The sequence below is a fragment of the Triticum aestivum genome, chromosome 6D, assembly GCF_018294505.1.
Source record: "Triticum aestivum cultivar Chinese Spring chromosome 6D, IWGSC CS RefSeq v2.1, whole genome shotgun sequence".
Lineage (NCBI taxonomy): Eukaryota > Viridiplantae > Streptophyta > Magnoliopsida > Poales > Poaceae > Triticum > Triticum aestivum.
In genome coordinates this window covers 461,165,697-461,173,287 of record NC_057811.1, presented here as the reverse complement: position 1 = coordinate 461,173,287, position 7,591 = coordinate 461,165,697, and positions in this window count along the sequence as shown.

The window sequence follows — 7,591 nt, the reverse complement described above, 5'->3', positions numbered from 1 at the left end:
TGTGGCTGCACACGGAAGTTTCTAGCATGAATAATCTTATGATCCCTTTGAGCCTGGATGGCATTCCATAGGGTGATCACACGGGTCCTCCGGGATCCCCTTGGGCAAGCACTGGGTTCTCCAGGTGCCCGGGCAAACCACTGGGTACTCCAGGGTGCCCCAACCAATCCACCCAGATGTGTATTAAAGTTGCCACCTTAAGTTAACCATTAATGATAACTCTCACATCTTTCATGAATACACTCAACCAATCCACGTCTACGAGCATAGCATAGCAGTATAAGCATAACATAGTAACTCCCAAGGTTTGAATGCAGGGCAATAGGTTCCTACCTCATCAACTACTTCCCAATACCCACATGTTATCAATCCTACTCATGCAATGTTTGAGGGTGAAACTAATGCATAAAAACTGGGTATGAAAGGGATATGATCAAAGTGTGAACTTGCCTGCAATGTTGATGAAGATGATTCGCACTCAAAACTCTTGGTAGTTCTACTCGTCACACTCCGGTCAATCTATCGTAAGCAAGCAATAGTAACCACACATAAGCAATCACTCAAAAGATCGGAAAGAACGAAAAACAATTCGGAAAACATCAAAACCAAGCAAATAACTCTTGCAACATAAAACAATTTCTAACAGTACCAAAATTATGTGAATTTGGCATTATCAGAAATTTTTAGGTCAAGAGCTTTAATTTGCAAAAAGAATCAACTGAAACGGAGTTATAAAACTCAAGTTATGATCAAATGAAGTTCAAATACAAATCTGTTTGAATTCAAATTTTAAATCTTTCAAAAACATGTTTAAGTTGTTTTTCTAGAAAGAGGAGATCATAACGAAGAAGTAGGCATTGGTTTCGTTGGATTTGCACAAACGAGTAAAAAGTAGTGATCGTTTGAAAAATCAAGGACTAATCTGTAAATAAAATACTCACAAATAGATCCCTGGTCGAAAACTAAAATAAAAAGAAAAATCCTATCGAACGAACGTTCGCTACAGAACCCTACAGAACGAAAACATTTGCTACCAGAAGCTAACGAGCGAACGCTCGCTAAATAAACTAACTAAAAAAATAAACCGGACTAAAAAGAAAAACCGAAAACTTAAATTAAAACCGGATCGGGGTCGACGGTTTATACCGGTTCGATCGGTTTTCCGTCGAAAAACCGGCGGCGGATCTCCGGCGGCTTCCTGCGGCGGCGGGCGTCGGCGAGGAGCGGGGCGACGCGAGGCGAGGCGGCGCGCGTGCGGCGGCGGCAACAGCGGCAGCAGTAGGCGGCGGCGGCAGCGCGGAGCGGCGTGGGTGGCGGAAGGCGGCAGCGGCGAAGTGCAGAGGCGGCGCGAGATGCGAGGGCGCGGCGGCAGCGGTCCGAGGGCGCGGCAGCGGCGGCACGAGGCGAGGAGGCGAGCGGCGGCGCGAGGCCCGGGGCCCGGCTATATATAGCCTCGAGGGGGGTGGCGGCTCGGGACGAGTCCGGCGGCGGCACGGCTTCGCCGGCGCCGTGCGGGACGAGGACTCCCGCGAGAGGCGGTTGCGGCTGGGCTGGGCCGGCTGGCTGGGCTTCGGCCCAATTGGCCTGGTCTGGTGGAGAAAGTTTTTTTTTTAAACACAGACAAACAAAAATAAATAAAACAAAATAAACAAAAATATTATATAGGCATATAATATATCAAAATTTTCAAAAAAAGATTTTCTACAACGTGAACATTTTTGTCAAGTCAAATAAAATCGAGAAAAATTCAAATAATTCAAAGAGTGCTACTGCCCTACTAAAATCCAATAAAAATCATTTTAAAAAACCAAAATGATTTCAAATTTATTTATCTCCAATTTTCTGATGTAGGGAATCATGTTACCCTATTTTCCATATATTTTATTTTTGGAGAAAAATAATTTGAAATAAAAACCAAATAACTCCAAATTGGAAATAATTTCCAAAAGGACTTTAAATTAGATCCTTTTAAACTTCCAACTCATATTTCATATGTTTTGAAGAAGTCATTTTATCTTCTCTCATGAAAATCATTGAGTTGCTTGAAGTTTCTGAATTGGAAAAATATTTCCAAATGGAATTCAAATATTTTTCAAACACCCTTTTCATTTATTTAAATGGAAGAAGTCATGTCATCTTCTCTCTAGGGTTTTGTATTTGAAAAGAATTTGAATTCACAAAGATCATAAATGCAAAATGAAAGTTTGGGAAAGTCCTTTTATTCCCTCTCATTTAACTTTCAGAAAGTTCGAATTTCAATCACTTTCAGTCAATCAATCACACAACCATCAAACAATCAATCAAATCTATCTATTTAATATAACATCCCAAAATTTAGAATTTTGGGATGTTACAAACCTACCTCCCTTAAAATGAATCTCGTCCTCGAGATTCGGAGAGGCTAGCAAGAAATAGGTTAGGTTTGGGGTCTTCTCAAAATCCGTCAATCATCATAGGGGGGTCTGGGGTGCTACCACCCTTAGAAACATGGTTACGGTTCCATCAATACTCTTGTCCTCCATCCTTATTCTTGACGGGGCCGGTCTTCTCAACTTCTCGGGAAAAGTCCTTCTCTGGGCTCTTCCGGTAGTGGCATAACCTTTCCCTTAATTCTCCTGTCCTTTCATCTTGGTAAGGTTATTCCGAGACTGGGTCTTCTTAGCTGACAGGTCTGACGCCAATACTAAACAACTATCGATATCTCATGGTGGTCAACAATTTATGGTTTCTCCTGCAGGAAATGGGTCTGGTCGATCCTCACCGTATAACCTACGGTTGGCAAAAGCTGCCTTGTACAAGGGAAAATTGCTATACCATTCTAAGGTTTAAACAAGGTTTTGATCGTCGTCTCTCTACTATAGGTAAGTCACTCAGATTTACCATCCCACATAGCAAGGCGAATAATAAGAGTAAGTCGGTATGGTGATCAATCCATCCCGCACCCAAATCATTACCATGTATACGGTTTAGTGAATCTCGCATTCTAACACTCGGTCATCCTCACAAGCATTGCAGAATTTCTCTTGTCAACGAACCAAGTTCGGATAACTCCATAGATTCTGCAAGCCAAACAAACATCTATCGTTCCTTCACAACTCTCAGGTTTTGCGTAACTCCTATAAGATCGTCTGTCGGTAAAATCGTAACTTCTTCCAGGGTTTTTCCTTCAGCAAGAATGTGCTTGCTTCTTGGCAGGTCCTGGGGCCTGTGGGTTATGGCCCATCTCATCACTTGTAGTCCTTGAACTTATCATCGAGCAACTGATCATTATTCCAACTTCCAACTTCCTAGTGTTCTTAAATCCATCCAATTGTACTGTCTTCCTTCCTTCTATTGGCACCAAACTAGGACGTGAATACTCAAACTCATCATGGAGTTTCCATTGATCCATATTTCCAACATCATACCTCCTTTATATCCAATAGTAATTCATCTCTTCATCCTTGTGGGATATCCCACATATCGAGATAAAAAACTATACTTATGAAGTCCATACTCCACTTCGTGGAACATCATTATCCTTTCCAGGGTCAAGCGTCCTTAAAGGGGAATATTGGCCATCTCTGCATGGCACTTCTTCAACTGGGAAACATGAAACACATCATGAACTCCTGACAGTCCTTCGGGTGACTCCAACTTGTTGGCCACTTCTCCCATATGCTCCAAAACTCGGTATGGTCCTACAAATCTCGGGGCTAACCTTTCCTTAACTCCAAATCGTTTAACTCCTCGCAAAGGTGGCACACGAAGATGTGCTCTGTCTCCGATTTCATAGACTACCTCCTTGCATTTTGAGTCTGCATAACTCTTCTGCCTGGACTGAGCTACCTTCAGTCTATCTCGAATCAACTTAACATCTCTTCTGACTCCTTGATCACATTTGGTCCAAACAACTGACGGTCTCCAACTTCATCCCACATTAATTGTGTTCTGCACCTTTGTCCATACAGGGCTTCAAACGGTGCCATCTTCAAACTGGCCTGGTAACTGTTGTTGTATGAGAACTCCGCGTAAGGTAGATTATCATCCCTACTAGATCCATAATCTAGTGCACACGCTCTCAACATGTTCTCCAGAATCTGATTGACTCTCTCGGTCTATCCATCTGTCTGCGGATGAAAGGCTGTACTGAACTCTAGCCTAGTACCCAAAGTATGGTGCAGCTGATTCCAAAACTTTGAGGTAAACTGTGTTCCTCTATCTGATACGGTGGTCCTCGGAACTCCATACAGACATACGATCCTGGTCATATATATCTTGGCCAACTTTGCACTTGTATAGGTGGTTTTTTACTGGGATAAAGTGAGCCACTTTGGTCAAATGATCCACTACTACCCAGATAGAATCATACCCTGACCGGGTCCTGGGTAATCCGGTTGATGGAATCCATGCCAAGCTTGTCCCACATCCATTCGAGTATCGGCATAGGCTGCAATAATTCTGCAGGCTTCTATTATTCTACCTTCACTCTCTGACATACATCACATACTGCTATGTACTCCACAATATCCTTCTTCATACTAGTCCACCAGAAACGCTCCTTCAAATCCAAATACATCTTGGTGTTTCCAGGGCGAATCGAGTATGGTGAGTCCTGAGCCTCCTGAAGTATTAACTTCCTGATCTTTGCATTATTGGGCACATATGCACGGTCCTCGAACCATAAGGTGTCGTGCTCATCCTTATGAAAACATTTGGCCTTTCCTTTGCTCATCCTTTCTTTTACCTCAGCAATCTCTTTGTCATCCTTCTGAGCTTCACGGATCTTTCCCAACAATGTAGACTGAACTTCCCTTGCTGCAACAAAACCTTTGGGAACAATCTCCAACCGAAGTTCCCTGAGATCCTCGGCTAACTCCTTGGGTAATCCTCCGCTTATGAGGGTATTCGTCCTTGTTCTTTATGGTTGTGTCCTATTTCTCCACAAAGCTTGCATGCACCAGGTTTCTCCATATCATTTCCATAAGGCATCAACTTCTGGGACACAATACGAGATCTTTGCAGAGTCAACTTAAATTCTTCCCAAGTGGTTACTCTTTGCCATCCATTGATGGTTTGGTACATCCTCTACCAGGTAGTGGCACCTCTTTCAAAACACTGAAGAGCATGCTGGGCCATATCCTTTCCGGCTATAGGGTTATTCTCCATGTGATCCTCCATGTTCTGAATTCATCAGTCTGTCTCCAATTGACTCATCGATCCAGAAAATATGGTTTCATCTCCATTCATCCTCTATTGGGTCCATGGGTTTGGGGTGAGATAAGAGAGATAGAGAGGGATACACCCAATACAAACAAAAGTTTTGAAAAGGCAGATTTTATTTGTGGCTGTCGGGAAAAACATCAAACAAATGACAGCATCACAAACGTCGCATCTAACGTAGGTATAACAGGGGTTTGGTCTTCTAAAGGTCAATAAATTTTCAGAGTCGCCAAACTCTTCAAGTCTTGTTCATGTCTCCGATGGCTTCTTCCAATCATGCTTGTCTTTCACAAGTCCTTTTGCCAGATCCTCTCTGTTGACGCGAAGTCTCTCGTGGCGTCCTTTAATAATTGCGTTCCAAACTTCTGGATTTCAACATCCTTACCATGAACCATAGTCCTACTGTCCTTCAATTCCTGACGAATCTCCGGTATCTCGAGGTTTTGCTCCTCTAGCTTGGCTACTTTCAACTTCTGGGTCCTGAGTTCTTCACGAAACGCTTCCTTATAAAATACTGCTTCTTGTAGGTCCATCTTAACTTCTTGATGTAACACCCAGATCCTGGTGATACACCGGCTAAGGTTTAAACTTCATCTTGCTGATAGGTGCTCCATAAGCCTTCTACCATCCAATACTTCCATGCATATGCATGCTTAACTCGGCACGGTGACAATAGCATAAGCGGGCGATAACATCATGGATAGCCGTGTTTCTGCTCTTGTCATTTCCATGAGCTATTTCTCCATAGTTGATATCTCCTACCTTAGGGTTTTCCTTGACAAAACTTTGTTTTCTAATGCTCCACGTTCTAGTCTTTCTCCGATACACCTTGATCTCGGGCATTGACGGCTTCCATAGTCTGCCAACTTCCATAAGGGTAGCCATTCCTAGGTCATACAAATCTGGGAATTCTTCAGAGCCTTCAAATTCTCCTAGTCTTCAGAGTCTTCAACCGTTGTAGTTTCCATTTACACGGTAAAATCTTCTTCATTCCAAAGTGGTCTTAGTTGTCCGATATCTTATACTTCTAGAAGTGGTCTCATCCGTCGAATTTTCGAGTGGTCCAAAGGGAAAAGGGGTATGGTCTCACTTAAAGGGAATGTTTGAATAAGCTCAGAAGAGAAGAGAGGTAAAAGATCTTTTTGAAAAAGAAAGTTTTGGAGAAAATCCTTCCTATGGGCTTGCCAGTTTCTAGGGTCACATCCTACAGTCAACATGTGCTCTGATACCATCTTCTAGCGACCCGACCTCAGACGGTCAAGTCTCTGTGCTTAAGTGTCATCCCTGGATCGGTATGCTGACACACACAGTACTCGAGGATTTATAACAGAGGTAAATCACATGTATAAAATAACGTAAATACTATTACCTCAATCCAAATAGCGGAAGTAACAACAAGGTTGTGGATTCCCATCAACACCAACGGCAAAGTTGAGTGTAGAAATCGTAACCCTAACGTATCACTTACTCGTCGTAAGAATCCTGCAACATGAAACGTTGCAGCCCGAAATGGGTCAGTACATTGAATGTACTAGCAAATTCACACCATAGAGAATAATGAACAATGGCTATCACTACATGCATATATGGCTGGTGGAAAAGCTCTATGGTTACAGTTTTGCGAAAAGCCAACTTTTCCCTACCACAAAGGAATAAATTTTATTTAACTATCATGGTGGTTGTTAAACATTGAGAAGGTACCTCCAACTCAATCCCAATTAAGAACGTGATTAACCCAATCAAATTAAATTAAGTAACATGATGATGAGATTCACATGATAATCCAAGATCTAGATACTCAAGATGTCCATAACCCGGGACACGGCTAACCATGATTTGATTGTACACTCTACAGAGGTTTGCGCACTTTTCCCCACAAGACTCGATCTCCTCCGTTGGATTTCTCGCGCTACATGGTGTTTGAGAAACGGATGATCGAGACACAATCTTTCAGAAGCATTTACTCTCTACTCCGGGCAGACCGTTACACCTACAATCCCCTACATCTGCCAGTCCACCTCTTCAAGAGCTCACGCAACTTACTCAACTATGCCAGAGCCCATAATGGCTTGTGGCTGCACACGGAAGTTTCTAGCATGAATAATCTTACGATCCCTTTGAGCCTGGGTGGCATTCCATAGGGTGATCACACGGGTCCTCCGGGATCCCCTTGGGCAAGCACTGGGTTCTCCAGGTGCCCGGGCAAACCACTGGGTACTCCAGGGTGCCCCAACCAATCCACCCAGATGTGTATTAAAGTTGCCACCTTAAGTTAACCATTAATGATAACTCTCACATCTTTCATGAATACACTCAACCAATCCACGTCTACGAGCATAGCATAGCAGTATAAGCATAACGTAGTAACTCCCAAGGTTTGAATGCAGGG